The 23751-nt window shown below is 37.2% G+C and overlaps 1 protein-coding gene across 1 annotated transcript in view; it reads left to right on the top strand.

The window, feature by feature from the left end:
* LOC121959055 (protocadherin-15-like) overlaps positions 1–23751 on the top strand; it is a 398851-nt gene that overhangs the window by 1005 nt on the left and 374095 nt on the right. The window lies entirely within an intron of this gene.

Below are 23751 nucleotides of genomic sequence, written 5' to 3'. Positions count from 1 at the left end.
GTTCTTCTCTTATCTTAATCTGCTGATTTATATTTGATCAGTTAATCATTTTGCTTTAAAACTTAAGAAAACAGTAAAAAATGTCCATCACAGTTTTCCAATTGCTGGTATTCATTCTCATGAAAATTAGATGAGTCATAATGTTACTACTTAAATAGACAATCAAATAAATAAATAAACTAAACAAAAAAATACAATATACTGCTTTGATAAAAAAAAATATTGATTATCAAATGAAAAATATAAACATCATAACCCTAATAAAATAAATAACAAAAACTGTGAAATAAATGAGCGATGAAATATCAGTATCACTTAAAATGAATAAGTATCTCTTTTGAGAAAATATATATGTGATTTATGTATTTAATTTTATATCTTTTTAAATTCTTAATTTTATTTTTATCACATTGTAATTTATGAATTTCATTAATGAAATTATGACACATCTAGTCTGTGATATTCCCAGATTAACAGCCCCATTCCTGAAAGTATTTAGTCCAAGAAACTGGAACAAGAAAATATTTGGTATTTTTGCCAGACAAACTAAATAAATAATTCAGATTACCCAAAGTATATCTGTTAAGTTTTTAATTAACCAGCCATTCATTGCAGCTCTATTTCAGTTGCCTGGATTACATTTATTGGCTTCTAGAACAGAAAAGTATCTCGCCCCTTTTCCCAAATATAAAACACTGGCATTGTTCAGAGTGGCTTGACCACAGCAGACATGGGAGCTGTCAGTCATTTCCAAATGCTGATGGACAAGCAGTAGGCACTGCTCAGCACATCCAGCCAAAAGCAAATGGAGCTGAAAGTGCTCACAAAATTTAAAAATTCAACTGGCATTCCTGGGTACCAGTGTCCGTGGGTGCCGTCAAGATTCAGAACACTGAACGCAGTATTGACAAAAAGAATCGTCCATTAAAAGTATTTCAAAAGCAGCAGCAGAAGATCCCTGCTGTGGTGGCGTGACTAATAAATCTATCCTGGGCTTGAATTGCACATATCACCTCCCATGCCTTTTCCAAAACCACGGGCATCAAGTGTGATTCAATGCCAGAATAATTCATACCTCCTCTTAAGCCTCAAAAAAGAGAAAGTGCCATTATTGGGGCACACAAAGCTCTCTCAGGGGAAATTATGGTGTTCATTGCCATGTTGGAGTTCAGCGACACACTGAACTCAGCTAGCAGGGAATATCAGAGTTTAGCAATGATCAGAGGAGAATCCAAAATTAAATGCTTAGTCTACAAAGTGCTTTAGCATGAAGACACTAAGAGGATCAAAAAATTTAAGCCAAAAAGCCATTCTAAAGGCAGTAAAGCAGTGGAGATTTATCTTAAATGAATCAGATTTACACCTTAATCCGTGTCCCTCCACACATGTCTACCATATCATTACTAATCTTTCTGGAATCCCCAAATTCACACTTATTTAATCTTGTCTCTAGGTGGTGATAACACCAGGGCACACTACTGCTAAAATAATACTAGTCAGAACCAAAGTGAGTGAGATGACGGTACCTGATCCAGTGCAAACATAATTAAAGGGATACTTTGCCAATTTAAACAAGATTTGTATCAAAATAATGTGAGTAGAATGTGTAAATGAACTGTGGTAAACTTCCCTACATCTTACCAGTGGCGAGGGTCTGTATTCACAGACACTATGAGAATAAGATCTTGATTCTTATATTCAAACGTTTGTTGCGGCTCGAATCATGTATGCGCAGTAGCCCGGAGGTTTAAACGTGTGTTAAGAACCTTTGTAGCTTTTAATTGAATCTCTGGTTTGAAGAATCATGATCTTAATTCTTATTTGTTTTAGCAAAAATCGTGCAGCCCTACTTAGGAATGATTTCGGAAAATTGTCAGAGCAACTTCGAGCCAGGAAGGGATAAAAAGTTGACCTCAGTGAGGAGGTGTGGTTGGTCCCGTTGCTGGGTATGACACATGCTTTTAACAGATGTGATTGGTTGTCTGTGTGGACACCCAGTAGAAATGAAATGAACTGCATCACAATGTGAGCCTGTGAAAGTGTCGTTGCTGTTTGTGAAATCACTTATTTACCCAGTCGCCAAATATCTTAGTGTTTCAATCATTCCGTCCGTCTGTCCGTCCCTCTGTCTGCTCCATCCGTCCGTCCCTCCGTCCCTCTGTCTGTCTGTCTTTGGATCCCCATTAGCACCAGCAAAAGCATGGTTGTTCAATACCACAGATAAACACAACAAACAAAACAGCTCATCTTGTCGGTTTAACATACATAAAACATAAAATAATATAACATAAAACATAAAATTGTCATCCTTCTAACTAAAATTAAACTAAACACAAATTATAACTTAATCACATTTCCAAAGAGTTCATAGCAAACTAGACTTTGATTTTCATACAAATGATTGTTCATAAACATAAATCATTGTCTGACTGACCCTGAATCCCATATTCTCCATCCTGTACTTTCACACATTTAATTCCAATAAAATAGGTTATTAAAAAAAGACTATATCTTATTATCTACCCACTTGTACCAGCCTTGTATTAATTTTCCTACAGTGTCTGCACATTTACAAAACTGTAAATATCCAGCTTTACAAAAAGAAAAAAGCAAAACAGCAAAGAATCATTTCAACCCACAGAAGAAAAGCTGTGAAGGCACACTTCAATATGTTAAATTTTTTTATCTTTTTCTTTGCTGCTGCAGTTTTTCCTGAGGATCAATAAAGTTCATCTTATCTTATCAACACGGTTTGGGGACATTTAAGGGAACAAAATGAAATGAATGAAAAATAAAATGGAACTGCAGAGGCAGAACAAAATTTCACAAGTTGTGGTCTGAAAAAAATGCACCCAACACACACACACACACCCCCACACACACACACTAAAATGGCAGCTTTGAGATGGTTTATTGATTTGTGATCATGCCTGCAGTGGCATTTCAATCCTTTTTAACTAGCAGAGGAAATTCCATTAAGCCATTTATTACAAATGTCACGACAACTGCTGTGTGTGTGCTTGTGTGTATGCATGCAAGTGCTCAATTGCTGCTTCCTGAAAGTGTGTGTGAGCTCATGAGCGTATGTGAGAGAGTGTCTGTGCATACGTTTCTACTGCAGTGATACCCAACTTATGGTCCGTGGGCTAAAACTGGTGAGTGTAAAAGTGGTGGGTGACCCACCGACCATAAAGGAGTGACGCCACCTGTGTGCGTATTTGGTGGACGCAACCTGCTAGTTTATAATAACCACCCGACTGCTTTTGCGCGCCCAGCCGAGAATTGGCTGGGCGTGCATAAAAAAGCCCCCATCAAAATTGAGCTTGTTTACCAAAAAATGGCCAGACCCCCAACAGAGGTCCCCTAAGCCCCAAATGTCCTCAAATCTTAGAAAACACCCCTGCGTGCATCTAATCTACGCCGGGCTGCTGCCTCTTTGGCAAAGATGAGTGAGGACAGCAATCATTGAAAGGTTGAAAATTTATATGTAGTGATAACTATTATTAATGTTTGTTTATTAACTGCCCTCTGGCCTCCTCTCATTTTGTAAAAGTAAGTATCCCTGTTTAAGTTTATAGTAGTACTATATGAGGCACAGGTGGAAATGTGAGCCTGACGGTGTGTGCCGGCGGTGTGTGCACACACACCACCCATCCTGCAGGGAGTTTCAGAGAAGGTTCAGACAAGTGTAGAACAATCAACATGAGCAACAGAGAGAACAGGAAGGAGAAGAGCAGTCTCACTGAAGGGAGAGAAAGAAAGAGGAGAAAGGGAACAGGATAGAGAGTGAAAGAAAAATAAAGAGAGTGAGAGATTGGGGGAAAATATCAAGTAAGTCAGACAAGAGAGAAACAGTGGGAGAGAGCAGCAGACCAAAAGAGAAACACGGCGTAACTGTGAGCTGATATACGAGGAAAGACACTTCTCATACATCATCTTTACGTTTAGTCAAACCAGTCATACACATAGCATACTGGGTAGCACAGTAATGCAGGTATAGTATCGTGGAGTATAATGTGTTTATGTTTTGTACTGTACAACACAATGTATGTTTAACCCTGAATTATTATAACCACATAAAGCATGTAAATTACAGTACTATGGCAGTACCTTACCAAATATGGTCTTGATTGACAGGCGTAACTCTCGTGTTCATTTTTCTTCACCTGTTAGGAAAAAGAAAAATATCAGACCACACTCAAATCACATTCAGGTTTTTAATCAGTCATTTTCACCAAGCATTTCACTTAAAAGGGACAGTCCACTACAAAATAAAAAACCCTATTTTTCCTCTTACGTTTAGTGCTGTTTTATCAATCTAGCTTTTTTTCGTGTAAGTTTTTGAGTGTTGATATCAGCTGTTGAGGTGTGTGCCCTCTGTCCAATATAATGGAACTAAATGGCACTCAGCTTGCGGTGCTCAAAGCACCAAAACAATACAAACAAAAAAACATCTGAAAAACTCAACAGCAATGTATGTCTTCAGATATCATGACCCGTTTACTCAAGATAATCAACAGACCTTGTTGTGAGCAGTTTCATGTAGGTACTATTTTCTTTCTACAAAACTACATCTGCCAACTGTATCATTGTGCTGAAGGAAGCGTGCATCTACTCATGGATGAGATGCTCCTGCTCTTGACAGTGCAAGGTGTAGACATGAATGGCATCCTTGGCCAAGCTGTAACATTTAGCTAACTCAGTGGTGCCACATGAGTTAGCAGTATGTGCAAACTGTATTGGCCTGATAATGATTATTAGCTCGGGGACATGCAGTCAGATAGACAGACAGACAGAGGATATGACAGCAGTTAGACAGGAGTAAGAAAAGAAATAAAAGGTTCTAAAGAAAAGCCTAAAGTTTCTAGAACATAATTATATGAATACTAAAAAGTCACTGCTGAATTTCTGACATTGCAGTCGAAATCTTTTACTATCTGGAGCTATGAAAAGACATCTAAGAAAAAGCCCTGATGTACAATATGTTGCAACAGGCACATCTGAGGCAAGGAGAAAAAAAGCTGTTCTTTGGTGGACTTCTTACTGAATCACACAGAAACCTGGACACGGACATGGACTGGACTGAGGGCAAGACGAAAAGAGAGACAGACAGAGATGTAGCGTTAGAGGAGCAGGTATTTCAGTAATTTTCAGTTTGTGTTCATGTAATTTACAGTTAACATGTTTTTTCAGCAATGCTTCGCTGGTGTAATTGCAGCATGGTTGATGGCATCAGTATCACGAGTTTTAATTCATTTTAAGTCGGCCTTTTCAAGTGAAGGATGAAACAGTCACATATGGTGCTGGTGAACAGGGACTTCACACTGATAAAATGGAAGCGCTGGTTAATGCTGGCATTAGATTCGGCCTCTGGTCACTGTCACAGCGGCCGCCTCCATCCTAACCATGCACGTTGTTTTATGCCAAACTCGCTGATAATGAAGACAACAAAATGAGAAAACCGCTCATCTCCTGCCCAGTCTGACAAGAGTGAAAACGCCAGCAAGGCCACCAGAAGTTTGCTTCATCAGTCCCCTACCTCTCTTCCTAGGGACATCTCTAACAAACTAAGTTCATTGATTTTGGAACTGGATGTGATGTTACTGAAGTGCACTGCTGCATTTAGAATCAACACCATTTAAATAAACCAAGCCAACAGTGCAGACAGGATAAGAGATGAGCTGTAAACTTCTGGTCGGCTGGTTTACATTATGCTCTTGTCCGAGCAAAAAACGATGATCATGCATGTGTCTCATTTGCTTCTGGCAGGCTGACAAACCCTCCTATGTCAGTAGCCCCTGATCTTAGAATTAAAAAAAATAGTTTTCTGTTTGTTCTCGCCAGGTGTTGAGTTTGTATTATCCTTGCATCCACTTAAAACCAATTTAATTTGCTTGACATAATTTGATCTCATCAACTATAAAAAATGTGCATTGCTTGAAATCCTCCTGCTGCTTCATAACTGTACCTACAGGCATTTTATATTTTTATCTATATCAGATCTTCTGCTTATTGTCAACACTTCTCTATTGTTAAGCTGTTTCCCACAGGCCCTAAAAACTGCAGTTATTGAGTCACACTTAAAAAAGAGCCAACAGTCACAGACCCATATCAAACCTCCTCTTTTTAAGTCTTTAAAAAAGCTGTTTTTCAAACCCTTAACAAATTCTCAGCCCCAAACAATTGTTTAATGTTTTCCAGTCAGGATTTCAGCCACACCACATTATCTAGACTGCTGTTTTTATGGACTCTCTGGTACTATGTTAAACTGGTTTGAATCCTATTTGAAGGATACAGCCTACTTTGTGTGTATTGGTGCTGTAATACATCTTTGCACTGGCTTCTTGTGTACTAATTGACTTTAAATGTGACTGTTGGTTTATAAACTACTGAATAGTTTTGAGCCAAAATGCATTTCTGACCTACTGCTGTGACATGAACCGTCCATACCCCTCAAATTTTCTGGGACTGGTCTTTTTTCTGTCCCCAGAGTCATCAACTAAACATGAAGAAGCAGAATTCAGTTTTTATGCATCACATAAGTGAAACAAACTGCAGAAAACCTTCAGTTCTGCTTCATCCCTCAGTTCTTTTAAGTAAGGGCTTTAAAGTTTTCTGAATTACCCAGTATTATGTTAATTTAGACTTTGGAATGTTTATTCAGATCTTGCATTGAACTGCACTTTAGTTTCACTTTGATTTTTATTTTATTATTTGATTTGTTTTATTCTTTATTTAAAACCCTATTCATGTTTTTATATTACCTTGTAGGGCTGGGCGATATGGAAAAAAAGTCCTATCACGATAATTTTTTCATATCAGTCAATATCGATATATATCAGGATATACATCAAATCACTATATCTGTCAAGCTTAAAGGTTCCCTTTTAGTCTTAAGTGAGATATGAAGATATCATAGTTCACTGACACAGTTTCATTTGAGCATGGTGTGTTGGAGTGTGATAAACATATGATTTATTATTATTTATTAAACTCTCCAGCATTGTATAAAAATTGAAAGCTTCATCTTAAACAAACTTAAGGTAAATTTAAGCACATTGTGCTGATAACAGGCCAACCTTTCCTGACTGCAGGACTCTGACTTCAACTTCTGTGAATGTCTGATTTTACTCAGGAAAAAAACACTTTTGAGAAGGCCTGCTTCTCCTATAGCTGCCAACAGCTTGCCAACATTCCCAGTTAGAGAAAGGGTGAAAGTAAGGTAATGTGCCTGTGGCCCCAGGCCCCCAAAACATTACATCTGCCCCTGGTAATAATAGCGAGAGTGCAGCGCGAGTAGCTGGATGAGACACGGAGCGATGCGTCCTGGGGTTTCTAAATAATGCATCCAAAGTCTGATTAAACATGAAACTAACACGAGGTAATCTGTAGATGTCCAAAGATGTCTATTCTTATTATCATTGGCTGTTCGAGTTGTCCGTCAAAACATGTCTGAAATACATTCTATCGATCGAGGAAAAGTTATTTCGCGATTGATATTGTTATTGTTTATTGCCCAGCCCTATTTCCTTGTTGTTGTTTTTTTTTATATCTATTCTTAGTGCATTTCTGTCTCTGAATTGCCCTGTTTTTTTTAAAGATGCAGTACAGATGAACTTGTCTTGCCTATGGTTCAAGTCAACAAGTAAGGGCAACACAGGCAGCTTTACTGTTAAATGCTCTCATGGCTTGTATCTGTGGCATTTTTATTATTAACAAAAGATACAGGATGTCAACAGTTTATGTTTGTTCCTCTCCATCCCCTTTCCTCACTTCCTCCCGCCTCCCTCTCTGTCTTTACTAACATAAATCATTGCTGACAGTCAATAAGCTCCTTGTCTAAAAGTTTTAAGTGGCCACCAAAAGGTCACGACGTCTCAAATACCTCAGAGAGAGGTACTAGTGCTCAGATACAGACTATCTGCTGTCTAAGCAGCCAGAGCAATGACAGTGATCCAGCGCTCCACAGACTGCAGCTGGGTCCTTGCCTTCAAGATACAGAACATATCTGGATCAAAAGCTCAAGACGATAAATGACAGAGTCAAAAATCTTTTCAATCCAATAAATCTCTGAAGGTTAACCCACACTGCGCTGGAATGCCACTCTGACTGATTCATGCTGTTCGTACAATCATCATCCCATAAAACCAGACACATAAATAACAATCTCTGTTGATTGTATTGATATTACATGAATGCTTCCTCAAAATTAAAAATGTTTATTATGTACTTTATTTTAATAAACCTTCATAATCAAGTGCTCAAAACCATCGGGCTTTGAATGCTGCATGACAGATTGTTACCGATTGTAGTCATCCTATTGAGTGACTATAGCTGATAATAATCTAATGTCAGAAATATGTAAACAAGACTAATAACCTACAGCTGTGCTTGTGGCTCTACACCTAGTAGCAGAACTCACTGCAGCACTCATTATTTACCTTGTTTGCAGTTTGAGGTGTCCTTTCAACAGTTTTTTCAGACATCTCTTATACATGGGGAAAATGCTTTATAGGCTGTAAGGGATTTTTTTTTCACAGCAATACCACAAGTGGCCACTGTGAAAAAAATGGAAGCAAGGCGGACTGGCTTTCCTGCAGGCCTGCGTGTTTGAACTATATGCTAACGCTAGCATGGCAAGCATGCTCACAATAACAATTCATGCAAACATGTTAATGTTTAGTGGGTATAGTGGTTACCATACTCATCATCTTATGTTAGTGTGTTGACATGTTATGCATTGCCAGTTTGCAAGCACTGAACACAAAATACAGCTAAGGCTGATGGGAATGTCATTAGTTTGCAGGTATTTGGATGTAAAACACAATATTGGACAAACAAATTTTGATCTGATGATGAGACTAGATGTAAAGACAGGGGGTAATCAAGTTATTTTAATTTAACCTGAGTGGGACGTGGTTTTCTGAGCCATAATGTCTAGCATTTCATCCAATAGTTGTCCAGACATTACCCTAAAAACACTAAGATGCTAAAGAAAAAAATCTAGGGACCACCAAAGTCATGAGTGTTCATCCTCTAAAGAGGGTAACTGTCTAAAACTTCATTGCAGTCTATCCAACATTTGTTAAGATAATTGAGACTTGTCCAGAGTGGTGGACTGATCGACTCGCTGACCAGTGTTGCCACCCTTGGGCCACACCATTAACAAACTTTAATGGATTTTCTGTGATGTTAATGAAGTGACCAGCTGCTTAGATTGTCTGTGTTTGTTTTTGGTTTTAACAGTTAAGTTTAGTGGCTGAGGAATAAATCATGACAAATGAATTTGTACCCTTCTCTTAAAACACAGGACAAACACAGTACTTTCTACAATATTTTTTCTAGTGTGTGTGTGTGTGTGTGTGTGTGTGTGTGTGTGTGTGTGTGTGTTTGTGTGCATATTTGCGTCTGTGTGTGTGGGCACTCATGCTTGCATGTGCTTCTTATATTTCGGAGACAGATGGCGCAGTCAAAGAAAATCTATAAACTCATCTTATTTTGACTTCAAGGCAAACTGACTGGTTTCATAAGCTCTGTTTTGATTCTGTTGCCACTAAACACACGCACGCCCACGTGCATACACGCACACACACACACGCTCTCTCGCTCTCTCTCTCTCTCTCTCTCTCTCTCTCTCTCTCTCTCTCTCTCTCTCTCTCTCTCTCCAAACCTCACATTCACAGTCTCGCAATACATCTGTCTGTCTCTATTTTTATCTTTCATACCCACACACAGACTGTCTATTTGTCCACCAAAATGTCCGTGTTATGTTGGGATCTTCTTTATTCCAGTCGACCTCTATTCTCTCATGTCATGTTTATAAGTGTGCGATCTGTGTGGTACTGACTGATTGCTATTTTACTCATGTAACAATGAGCAAGTCATTACTAAAGTGTGCCAAAATGAAAATAAGTCAAGGGATTGGAGCCGAATGGACTTCTATATCAAATAAAAGATCATGATTAGATATATTTATTAGTGCATTGTACCTCATCATTTGTGTGTAAATGTGACAACAATATCATCATCAAACATATTTACAACTGTTGGGCATTAGGTCCAATTTTATGTTTTGCCCCACTGATACAGTTTGCCAGAACCTTAGTATTTCTGGCTCCAAGCAACACTCTCACTCAACCCACCGGTGGTAAATAAAGGTGATGATGATAAATGATGTACACTTACTGAGGGAATATTTTTTATTTAGCCTTTCTGGAGGAGCAGCATCAGTCTAAGAGCAAGCTGTCAACTTCAGAGAAACCACATCTTTGGTGTGTTGCCATGTTTTCATTAGGGAACTTGGAGCACACACGTAGCCGTGCACGGATGTACAAACACATCGACTGTATCTTTAGCATGCTCTCTTTACATTTCTTTCTTTCCTTTTGACTTTCTCCATGTATTACCACCGCACACGTGCAAACACATATTGCAGATCAGGCACACATGTACACAAAAGCTGTGTGTGATGAATTTTTGCATGCAACATCTGGACTCAGACGCTCTCTCTAAATACTTTGCTGACCGGCCTCTTTTGGAGAAGATGCAACGAGATGGAAAAATGTCAAAAAGTTTAAAAGTCAGATCAGATACACACAGAAAAAACATAATTTATTTAAAAACCCTTCATGTCATGTGAATGGACCAGGTGTGCTCTGTTTACTGCTGAAATAGTAAAGTCAGCCTATTTCTGCTATCATAGAAATTCTATAATTATGCCCATATGAAAAAGAAGTCAACATCCATTAGACAGTTTGACATACATATGCAGAGTTTTATTGATAAAAATGTGTAATTGATCTTGACAAATGCATGTTTGCAAACAAATCACCATGGTAACCAGAATTATTAATTACCTCCATTCACTGGCAGTATATATGTTGAACTTGTAGTTCACCAAATTACCATTTAAAGCATTGTTAGACAAGTGTCATATACATATATCAGTTAATTCTCTATATTATTTATTGAATGTGTGATGTTTTTTCTTTTTAGTCTGGTTTTGTCAGTGACTTGTTCAAGATTTTTTAAACTGCTTTACTTGAAACTGTTAATGTAGCCGTTTTTTTTGACCAGTGTGCTTGCAATATATTACTTGACCTGTTTAGAGATCTTTTAGATAAAAAACTTCCATATCAAAGTGATGACTACCAAATGTTTAATGTATCCTACAAATGGGATTCAACATAATATGTTCCACCTGTGTAACATTGTTTGCAGCTGGGATTAACTTGCATTACTGCCTAAGGTAGATGAATCTGACATTAGTACAGAATTTCTTGAGAGGAATTGAAATGAAGCAATAATTGTCAAAATTTATATAAAATAAATTGTTTCAGAATAATGTCCTGACATTGCATACTATCATTAGGTTAGGATTATGCTCTTTCAAGTTGCACTTTGTTCAGACTTTTATCAGACATATCATTTTGAGATGTAGACATTAATACTACTATGTGGCTCTTTTTTTAGCAGCTGTGCATCTCTTCTCTTCACATTTTTATCATCTGAAAAACCAGAACATGCACATCATAAGGCCCACAAGTCAGGCTCTTTGAATCTTTTAAGCCTTAGCACAATGTTTTCTTTTTTAGTATCTGTGCATCATTTTAATGCTGCATAACATAAATGTAATCTGCACAAAGTGTGAGTCTCAGGGCAGAGAGTGCAAATATAGATCTGCAGCTTTTCATCCTGTTAGTGGTCTCATGTTGACTTTGTGATGTAGGATATAATATTTATGGGTCATGGGTTCACGATAAGGTTTAGAGATGTGGGCAGGGATGCCAGGTGACCAGGGAGAAATTCACAGGATCAGATATCACAGGTTTGATCCACTGTATGTTTACAGTCAGTGTTTTTTTATCAGTGATCACGTACCATTGAACGTAACATGAAAACTCCACAGTATGTGCACACTGAGCACAATTTTTATCAAGAGATATAAACAGAGATTAAATGCTTTATCTAGTTGTATTTTGTAAGTGTTAGGTTGTGTATGTGTTCATGTGTCATATGTAGTGAGACTTATTTTAGTTGAAGGTGTGTTACTGGTCATTTTGGTTATACTGTATCTGTTTGTGTGCTGCACCTGAATACTGTCTACATTGTTAAACGTATATTCATTAAAGGGATACTTTGTCCAATTTTCAACCAAGATTGTAACATAACAATGTTAGTTTAGTAGACTTCTCTCCATCTAACTGTTACCTAGCAGGAGCATTTATTGGTCCGATGCATTTTAGTAGTCATAGGTATTGAGCAAAAGTCAATGCCACAATCCTTTTTCTCTTTTTTTCTGGTCATCTAGTACCAATTTCTAAAGTATTTGCCTCTTTCTATAATTTTTTTAACACCAACTTGTGCAGCAATGACACTGACAAACTGAAAATCTTAGAGAACAAAGTATTCATCTGAGTACAGCAGAATAGTAGTATTAATCCATGGTTTGTGTAAACCAGTATATTTGCCACAAACAAGACGAGAAGGTTCCATGCTCGAAAATAAACATATTAGACATATAGAACTGTAATCAATCAGTGAAAGTCGCTGTGGCAAGGTTGGTCTATATTTTTAGTTTTACTTCCTTTTGCAACCTGACAGTAACAGAAAAATGTTTTTTTAGTGAAAAATTGCTAATTTAATTGTGGGAAAACAGTAACATTTCATTTGATAAATTTTAATCTTAGACCTGATGTATCTAAAAACTACAACATAACCCAACGGCCTCCTCCTTGTAGGTTCAAAACAACGGATTGCTTGTTGTTGGTTGTGTTTCTGTAATTCATTTTCAGCCTTTTGAATATGAAATGTCACTGGATGTCGAATTTGTGTTCAAACCATCTGCCACTCTGTTTTGCTCTGTCTCTCTCCTGTCTTCTCTCTCTTTTTTCTCTGTTTTTAGTTTTACTCAAGACTTCCTTGTCAATCCCTCTGACTTTCACTCTGTCTTTCAAATCTCTCCCTGCACACTTTTATTTTCTCCCCTCAATCTTCTTTCTCCCACTGAATTAAAGTTGGTTTTATTGGGGCGAATCAGCAGTGGTATTATCATCAGCAGCACTGACTAATGTCCCTCAACACAAGCATTGTAATTCCACAATCAATACAAGGCTTTAATTATTAAGTGGGTATTGGTGTGCAGTTTGCATTAGCAGGGCTGGAGACTCATAAATGATTAAACGTATTCAGTCTGACCCAGCATTGTGTGTGTGTGTGTGTGTGTGTGTGTGTGCGTGTGTGTGTGTGTGTGTGTGTGTGTGTGTAAAAGAGAGAGTGAGAAAGATAGCAATATTTAGAAATACTGCTTTGCCAACTTACAGAAGCCTTTGACTTGGCATAAGGGGCTGTTGTATAAAGTAATTGAAAGTGATATTTATAGAAAAATCAATGATTACATCAGTGTGTAAAGTAAAAAATGTCAAAGCTGTAGTTATTAAGCGCATAGATCTAATCCTTGATTATGATAAGAGCTGCGTTCAAAGCCATTGTAAAACACTGTATAAACACACAACTGTGACTGCATTACAATTCAGCATTTGTGTGCCAATTAGTCACCTATTGTCATATGGGACTCAAAGCTAATGAGAGCAACCTGCAACTGAAGCCAGAATCATTTGTCATCATCCAGGATAAGAATGGTCAGAAATATGCAACTTTTTATTAAATGAATACACAAAAAAAGCAAAAAGATGCTGCAAAAGAAACAAAAACAGCCCACAGGTTTTTATTGTTGAGCAGCCAGGGAACCTAGTGTGTCCTGTCACTTTGTTGGATGAATACCTGTTGTTGTTGCTGTTGTTGTTGTTGTTGTTGTTGCCACCTAATCCACCAGGTCCTAGTATCATTAACAAGGAAATGTCTTCTTTGACAAAACTCAAGGTCCTCTTGCTTTTGTCTGGTCTATTAAATGTCATGAAATAGTGAAAAAGGTCCATCACAATTCAGTTTAAATTGATAAAAAAAAAAACTTTCAAAGGCAACAAATCTTCACCCTTTAGAACAAGTAATAATAGAATTATTGGAATTTTTGTATTTTACAGTGATTAATCTATTAAAAAAAAATTGCCAAATAATTTTATGTGATTAAACTCATAGATTAATTGCAGCAATGCATGATAGGATTTTTTTTCAGCTGATACTGATAACCAATAATTTGTGCTTGCCATTACTGATAAGATAACCGATACTTTAATGTTTTTGTATCTTAAAAATAAGTATATAAGCTGTAGTTTTTGCACACCTGAGCGTAATCAAGGCTAAAATGAGGTGAAAAAATATGTTTGATTTAATATTCCATAGCTCTGACCAAATCTAACAGATATCATTGTTGTTAACACAACAAAAACAAAAAAACTATTTTGATTCTTCAAATGTTTGTTATTTTTTCTATCAAAATCTTTGTATTATCTGTGCTTTTTTTTAAGCTATAATTTTATTATCAGAATAATGCATAATAATATAGATTTCAGTCTAAACTCAGGTGGTGTTGGGGAAACACTGATGTATGCAGATGATCTGCTGTTAACCTTTAAAGATGCCCTACATCTTTGTTCAGTATTTTACAATTTTTAATTAGTGAAGTCCAATAGTGAGATGATTTGTAAGCCTTGGTTGGCCTGAGGTGGAGCTGTCCAGCACACTGTGGTGCTGATTACAATTTACATACAGTTGTGGACTTCCTTTCACCTCCATGTCCTGTTAAGCTAATGTCTTGTCAAACTCATAGTTTTTTTTAAGAAAGACAGTTCCATGCTACAGTATTGTAAATTGTAATTTTTGCACATACTGATTAGCAAGCCAAAAGTCACACCTGATTTCGTGTGCGACAAGAGACAGGATGTTGAAATAATTGGTCTTGACTGCAGACATTAGGAATAAAATCACCCTCATTGATTTCACTTTAGTTATGAGAATCCACATATATCTTCAGATCTTGCTGTATCCTTAATGTGTGTTTTGACAGCATGTTTGAGCACGTGCTTGTGTACATACACATGCAAAAAGGTGTACAATCCTCGTAACATCTGCCTTCACGTGCATGTGTGTCTGTATACACTCAAAATGTGTGTGACTTAATTGCAGTCATATGCTGGGGTATTTTTTTCTTTGCTTTTTTTTTGAGCCCTTTGAAATCCTGTAATGTGAACCTTGTCACTCCACGCCTAAGGTCTTAGAAAATCAAGCTGAGAAGTGTGAACAGCATAGGTTGTTCAGGTGTAAGGCTTTGTAGTTATAAGGCCTTTGATATTTGGCAACTTTTTAAAGCCAAGTCAGACAGGCTGAGCAGGTAGGAGGGAGAGCAATTAACTGACTCATAGCTGAACTTGCATTCAGGCACTAAGAATTAATAGAAAACTCATATGGAGAGTGACGAAATTTGTCTTTGACGTTTTATGTTCAGGTTTATATCTGCAATACTTTTGTTTCATTGCCATTTTTTCCTTTTTGTCTTTTTAAAGATAATTGTTCGGCTTCTCTTGCATTGCTTGCATCCATGTTAACTCTTAATAGAGCATGTAAACTATTAAAAAATACATAATTAATACACGATGTAGTGCTGTAATATGTGCTGTGAAGAGCCCATTCTCATCTGCATATATATTAAATAAACACTGAAAGATTCCTGGATGTTTAACCGACCTGAAGAGCATAATATAGTAATAAAGCAGAGTGAAAGTTAATAAAGTAAAACGGTTAAATCTGTTAGAGTGTTACTGTGTGATGAGTGGGTTTGTGGCTTAGTGATGTGTAAGCATATGTGATTATGAATGTTGGCAGGTGTGAGTGGATGAAGCCAGTCTCTACGTTGTGTGAGCATGGAGTCTGAGTGTATGTGTGCGTGTGTGTGTGTGTCCATGGGAGCGAGTGTTTAACTGCCCATTATAGTCCAGTGTTAGTGCAGTCAGCGTTTTCAAATGTCTTTATCGCGACAATCAATAGGTACATTAACCATTCAGTTTATAGAGCAGCAATAGATATTGAATGGACCTTCTATACCCTGCAGTTCTTGCCAGTTTGACGCAGGTGAAAATCAATCAAGAATCTGACAACGTGCATGTCAAAGCAACGCTGACGCATACTATCATAAGCATTTAAAAGCATGAAGAGCCCAACAGGTTCCCATAAACATTGCTTGGAACTTAGAAAAAAATGGGATATTTAAACATAAAACAGATGATTGCCAGCTCTTCCAGGTGTTTAATAGTTTCACTGGGACGGCTGTAGTGGTGTGCACCGAATGGTTGTCCCACTTACTGCTTTATAATTGGTTGATGATGCGTTTTATCTTTCACACCTCTCATTCAAACATCATATACCAACTGTACACTGCAACGAGCTGTTGCATTATATCTGATAACCGAGTCTGCTTCGGCAGTTAAGACATCACTCTTCTTCCCACCAGTCATTCGGCTTATCTGAATGTTGATTGGCTGCTTCACGCCCTCCTCCCTTTCAAACAAATCGACACCGTCGAGCCGTACCTGCTCATTTACCTTTGATTTAATTGGCTGAACATCTCCCAGAAGGCAAAGTCAAGTTAGGCTGTCCACCGCTAAAGAGACAAAGGCAGCCGTAAAAAAAACAGAAACCGTTGGGTGTTATTAGGCTATTTACTGCTCCATTTGTGGTTTTATAGCTGATGTGATGCTCTCAGGAAATGAGTTTGAAAATGCTTTGTTGGCAGGCAGGGGATTATGAGATTGGGGTCCCAGAAATAGTTTGGCTGCACAGTGGGGCACTGGAACTCAGTAATTACTAAATCTCTCCTGTTTTCCTCTGTCGTTACTGTCTCTTTTTTCCTGTTGACTGGCAGCTCTGCATCTTTTTCCACCCTGATCAGCTGCTCTTTACCCTTTTTGCATGTTTCCAGTTGAAGAAAATCTCCTGTCTTTTCTCATCTGTATATCAATATTGTGTCTATTAGTCACTTTACTAACTGTCAAGTGAAGTGTCCACAAGTAAATACTTTGTTTTGAAGATTTCAGGTCCTTGTTCCCATAGAAGCTGCGAGTATTTTGGGATTCTTGTTTGACAATTATTCCAAATTGAATATGAACTTTGTGTGCTGTAGTTCTCTCCTTAAAGGCTGTATTTTGATATTTTAATTGCTAGTTTCACAGAAAAAACTGACAGTCATAATGTGGCATATAAAAACAAGAGTTAAAATAAGGCAGTGAGAGGAAGAGGATTACATCCGGTATAAATCATGCTGAATTAAAACGGATGTTTTTGTCTCGGTGTGTTTTGTGTGAATTATAATTTAATCGTTTGTATTTGGAACATTGAGCAAGCCATGAAATCCATTTGTCTATTGGCAAATCATTTGGGCACTGTTGGAAAGTGATTACAGCCAAACAAGCTATTTCTAAATTAAAACAACACTCATTTACACAAAACATTTTATACTTTAGTTATTCAGCTACACGTGATCTTTTATTTTGAAGGTATTCTCAAACATCTACTGTTGCAAATCTACTATTAATTAAAAGTTTGGTTTAGTCAAAACCTGTAATAGTTTACATAGAAGATAAGGGGAGAGTTCACCCAAAGACAAGATTACATTAAAATGTTCTGTTTACCCGTTGTGCTTTTTATTAATCTGAATTGTTTTGATGTGAGTTTCCAAGTGTTAGAGATATTGGCAGTAGACATTTCTCCCTTTTCTCAAATATAATGGAACTACACGGAAATTGAAAACAGAAAAGCAATGTTTTTTGGTTTTTTTTTCAGAGATCAAGGCCTAGTGACTCAAGATAATTCACAGATCTTATAATGAACAGTCTCATGCAGGAACTATTACAGAACTACACCCATCACCCAGAGGCTTTGGATTATCTTGAGTAACCAGGTCATGATTTCTATAAAAAGACATTGCTTTTGAGTTTGTCCGAATGTATTTTTTTTTGGCGCCACATAAAAAAAACAAACAAACAAACAAACAAAAAACAGTGTCAGAAGCTGATAGCCATTTACTTCCATTATATTCAAGAGAGAGCAGACATCTCTACGGCTGGTATCTTCAGCACTCTACAATTCACATAAAAACAATTTAGACTGAAAAATACACACACACACACACACATATTGGGTTGAACTGTCAATTTAAAGGAGAGAAACAGCATGAGTAAAGTAATCACAGTTATACATTCTGTCGCTGTGAAAATTTCTACACTAGAGTGTAGTGTATGAAAAAATAATGAAAAATTAATTATTTATCATTTTGCTGGGGGGCTTTTCAAAGCTCCTCTAGGACCCCTCACAACCTAAATTTGGGGAATGCTGCACTTAGCCACCCTACAAAACCAACATAGTGTATTTACAGAAAAAAAACCTTTAAAAGGGAAAAAAAGAGAAAAGAATCATAGTCAGTTTACAATAATAATCCTAACAACCACTGGGTGGATTTCTATGAAATTTGGTACATTTATTTCCTCCCAAGATAAACTGTAGTAACTTGGAGGCTGTAGTGATGGGATTTCATCAGCAGCATTATCAGGCCACATTTTTAATTTGTCTAACACTGGCCACTTTATAAATGAATACCTGAAAAATTAGTCCCCATCAGCCTCAACTCCACTTTGTATTTAGTGCAGAGACTGTTTATAAGGGTGGACGACATAACAGTTCCCCCAGAGTAAAGCCAAAACATCTCAATCTCCCCAGTCAATTAAGGTAGTTCTTATCACCATAGCGTTTGTTTTTCTAATAAGATTGCTTTTAATGAGTTATTTGATGCTATAAACGGGGATTTGACAGCTGTGTGTGTCAGTCGGTGTACTTGAGTTCGATAGCGCTGCTTGCCAATGATCAAACGGTGGTAACTTGATACAGCAGAGATTGCAATTGTGTAGACACTGGCTTAAAACAACAACACCAGTGCAATATGGCAGTGACCATTTCAGGACTATTTTAGCTTCATTTTTTTATAATGGGTGTAAGTGGAGACATGTCGTCCATCTTTATATACAGTCTATGGTTAAGTGCTAATATTATCATGCTAACCCCCAAACTAAGATATTAAACATGGAAAACATTATATTTGCCGAGCATCAGCATATTAGCATTCTGAAAAGACTTTCAGTCTTGTTATTATGTCTTTAGTAATTTATTCTTTTATTGTTTGGCCTCTTCGCAAGCCCTTTTAGGTATTCTTTATTTGCATTTTTGGAATATGACTTATGAAACAAACGTTATCATTTGCATTTAAATCTGGATTTATGTAGACAGGCGCCATGCTGTTAGTCTAACACTTTTGACCCTTTGTTTTATTGAGGTGTTGACATCCATCAGGAACTTTATATACTTGTACTGTAGTTCAAATGTCCCACACAAATTCAGATTAGAAACCTGATTTGCATTCAGATCACGCTCAAAGTGGAGTCCGCATATAATTTGACAGTTAAGCCATGACGTGAGTTTAAAAAGAAAATTGCTGCACCATTTTATGCTGATTTCAACCAGCATGAAGCATTTCAATCTACATTATATCCTTATCACATAGTGCCACAGGGGCAGCTTGTCTCTGTCTCGCTTTCTTTCGTTTACTGTCTCTCTCGTCTCAGTCCTGCTCCCTCTTTGCATTTTGCAAAGTCTGTGTTTCTTTTCTTTCTTTAACTTTTTTCTCACTCTTTCTCTTTTTGTGTCCCTCTCTCTGCAGTTATGAAATGAAGATGTAACCAACAGCTCTTAGGAAAAGTTCATTTTATAAGAATTAACGTAATAGAGTTCCACATCAGCAGAAAGAGAAATAGTGCATTGTCAGACAGATAAGAAAAGGATTATAAATATATCATATAAGTCCCACACGTGTCTAAATGCACGGATCATAGAAATGGTTCGGGTCTGAAAGTGTTTTTGTACATTTTTTCTTGACTTAATCCATGACTTATTTGTTCTACATGTTCAATGTTCTTTCTCACGTGCTAACAGCTCAACAAAAGCAATAAATTGCGCTTATATTATAACATATCTCAACACAAACACAGACTCCTGTTCCTCTCGTGTAGCTTTTTTGACAGTGGCCACAGGATTTAATTGAGTTCCTGTCAGAAATATCAATTGTTCAATTTCTCATCTGTCAAAGGGTCGGGAAGAGAGAAGGTGAGAGGATTTTCACTCCTGTTGTATATACAGACTGTCAGTTGGAAGGAATAGAAACAAAACAAGCAGGAACAGCAGTAATTGAATGGAAGAGAAAATTGCATAGATTGCATACCAAAAATGAAATTTGTAATACACTCCCTTCTCTTTTGATAACCTCTGACCGACTCACCCACCCTTTCAATCAATAGCCTCTTTGCATTAAGCCTTCTACAGACTGTGAGATTTTAGGAATGTTATAACTTTAGTGCAAGCTACACTGTGCAACATGGATCTAATAAATTTGGGTATGACATCAGGTTTGATGTATGCAGAGACTGTGCGATGAAAACGCCTACTGAACAAAATGCCATCATTGTGCGTGATCCATCTACACTGCTGTAGTGCTAAGAGAAAAATATAAACCAACATAAATCGAGCCCCTGTGATAGTGTTTTGAAAAATGTCTGAAGAAAAAGGGGGAGGAGAATGTGGATGCGGTTGTGGCTGGGGAAAAGAGACCAACTTGGCATGCCAATTTTGGTTCTCCCTTTTGTTAAAATTGTAAGTAAAACTTTCTTTACGTTTTCTCCGAAAATTGTTTGTTGTGTCTTCTATACGTTCCATCTCTAGCTGTGCATTCTTATCTGTTAAGAGAGGTCGTACCAGTTGATAACAGGTCTGAGTCGAGCTATTAGCTCGTGCTAACTGCACAGACATTGAGCTGACTGGATGGAAAATGTTTTTGAACTCTAGAGACAGTCGTTCAGTGTCTAAACTATTCGACCACAGTGACAGAGATTTTGCTTATTTTTCCCAATGCTTACTTTGAATTTATGGTTCAATAGGCTAATTGAAACTTGGCTGTTCAATAAATACATTTCAAATTGCACTTTTTTTTCCCAGTGTTGGCCAATTGACAGTCCTATTCTTACGTTTAACTCAATCATAATTTAATCAATGCAATTCCTTGAATATGGAAATGACTTGAAATGCTCATCCCTACTTTGCATGCAACGTCATACATTGTGCGCTGTTCAGATGGAAGGCAGCTGGAGGCAAGGACTACCAACACAGCACAAGTGCTTATAATTTGTGTTGTTTATGGCTGTCCCTATCGATTAAATATGGAAAAAACAAGGGTCACTTTAAGTCCTGCAAATAGGAGGACGTAAGGGGGGAAAGTAAATAAAAAAACTCACCAAGAAACAGCAGCAGATGTGGATCAAAACCCCCTGTCTTCAGTCGCCATACGTTCATTTTAATTATTTATTTATTTTTTAAAGATATTTTTCAAGCTTTTTATGGCCTTTGTTAGATAGGAAAGCTGGAGAGATGACAGGAAACGGGGATGAGAAAGTGGGGATGACACGTAGCAAAAACATGGACAACTCAACTACAACTTCTCCGTCTTCTTAGTCATAGCACAGATTTTTAACAGCGTTCCACCAGACCTCTGGGAATGGTTGACTAGTAAACAGAAAATAGCAGCTAGCTAACATTAGTAATGGTGGCAGTACATCCATGTTAAGAATTTCAGAGTAAAAGACGGCTATACTTATTTATATTCGCTCACCTGGCATTAAAAACTGAAGATTTATACTGACGATCATGTCCACACTGGGCAAATCATTTAAGTTGTCTTACGTTTTTATGGATCACGCTCAACATGAGTTTCAGTATTCTGATGGTACCTTTGCACTTCATAATATTCACGAGATTGCAAACATGCTGTTTTAAGAGCCTTTTGGTGGGTCTAATTTACGGACTTCCAAAGATAGAAATAAAACTTTAAATTTTTTTTTTTTTGGAGAAATGTTGCTATTTCTTATTTTATTTTCTCGTACTAAATTAGGGTGTCACTGTCAGTTGGTGCACTTATCTATGGCTGCATCTTTAAAGGTCAAGAAATCATCAGGGGGCTTACTGTCATCTTCCAACACCTGTTGTGCTGATCATTTTAATGATGCTTTAACTACTAATCCTACATCTAAAACTAAACTCTTAATCCTCATGGAATTAATTTAATGATCACAGACAAGTTTTCATGCCAAAATGAACTCTAGGCGTATACGGAAAATGGAGAAATGTGGAATAGAGTCCCAAAGAGTGAAAAGGCACTAGATAAGTCAGGTATCAAAGTGGTTTAGTATGCAGGAGCTTGTTCACCTTTTCTTTACAAGAAGTTGGTATAATTCAAGTTTCCTTTTTCACTGTTAGACTTTGGAAAACATAACTTATTACCACCTCTTCTAATCTTATTATTGGCGCCTATCCAGAAAAGTGTGGAGAATTTTAGTATTCTCACCAACCCTAAAAGTTAAGACTCAAGATTTTACCCTTTGACAGGTTTATGTCTCCACTGATATTTCTTCTGTGAGAAGCTGTTTTGAAGCCATTTCAACTCATTTCAATTTCTGGAGGTCACAGCGTCTCACTAAAAGTCTTGAATGTAGATTTTTTTGTGAATGAGGCATGAGTTTCTGAAAATGTTTCATTGTAATTGTTCCAGCTTCTCTAATCTCAAACTTGTTTAAAATGCAGGAGCTGGATCATACCCTGGGATCAAGGTTTTAGCATCCTTATCTGTCACTTTTAGAATAATTCTTATAAAACTTTTTCTCCTGCTTCAACTTTAAGGGCATTCAAAAGGTTTCAATCTAGTTGTGGCACAGAAACTTGTGACACTATAAAAGAAAAGAAGCCCTATGAGTTTAGAACTGCCGATAAGTCTAAAAGCTGCTTATATGTTTATTTAAACCAAATGTGAAGTAACTCGGCAAACTCAGTTTTGCTTTTTTGTTTTTATCTTGCTCCCCTTGAGCATTACAGGAGAGGGTATGCTTTTCTGTCATTATTGGCCGGGCAGTGATGCAGTCAGGAGTGAGGTGCTTATGCACCCTTGAGTTATAACAGATATAATCAAATGTCTTCATATTTTGAGGGAATTTGCTCTCAAAAAAAGCAAAACAAAACAAAAAGCTTTTTTTTTTGCTAGCGTTATCTCCATTTCCATGGAAATGCACAGGGTCCGACTATGACTGGAAAACAGTCTGCCACCAAAGCAGACTCCTATATAGTGAAACCTACTACTCCAGCAATTAGGCAGACCCTTAGTAACGACCTTGGAACAGAGATGACTTCTAGTCCCTCTTCAGTCAGCCAGCTAACATGACCTAATGTTATTTAAAAAAAAATAAATTATAAAACATTTTACTTCAATTCATATTTGTTGGCACTTAGCCTAACAAAACTGTTAGCTCTTCAGCTTTCCACACACAAATGGGGGGTTGGGGGTCCCATTTGCACCAACAGGGCAGTCTAGCAGCAATCTAGCAGCAACATAAATAATATTAAAGCTGAAATAAAACAAACAATTTTGCGTCAATATTGTAGCCTCCTGTTTTGGATTCAGCTCTGGAAGTTACAGTGTCACCATGGAAATAAAGAAACATTTTTATTGAGGAGGATGATGTACTTTTATGCTAATTTGATTGCGTTCTAATTGTCTAGTTGACCAATCAGATTGCCTGGTCCAATCTACTTGTTGTATTATATTATTTTCTAAACTCCCCAAAATCCTCAAAAATCCAGCATCGACCAGGCTATTGTGTCCATCAACTCCTGAGAAAAAATAGCTGCTCAATACTGCTGTTACAAATAGCTTAC

This window comes from Plectropomus leopardus, chromosome 19 (genome assembly GCF_026936395.1).
Source record: "Plectropomus leopardus strain MGB_pleo_1.0 chromosome 19, ASM2693639v1, whole genome shotgun sequence".
Classification (NCBI taxonomy): Eukaryota; Metazoa; Chordata; class Actinopteri; order Perciformes; family Serranidae; genus Plectropomus; species Plectropomus leopardus.
Note: the sequence above shows the minus strand (reverse complement) of the source record. Positions and strands in the feature narration are given on the sequence as shown.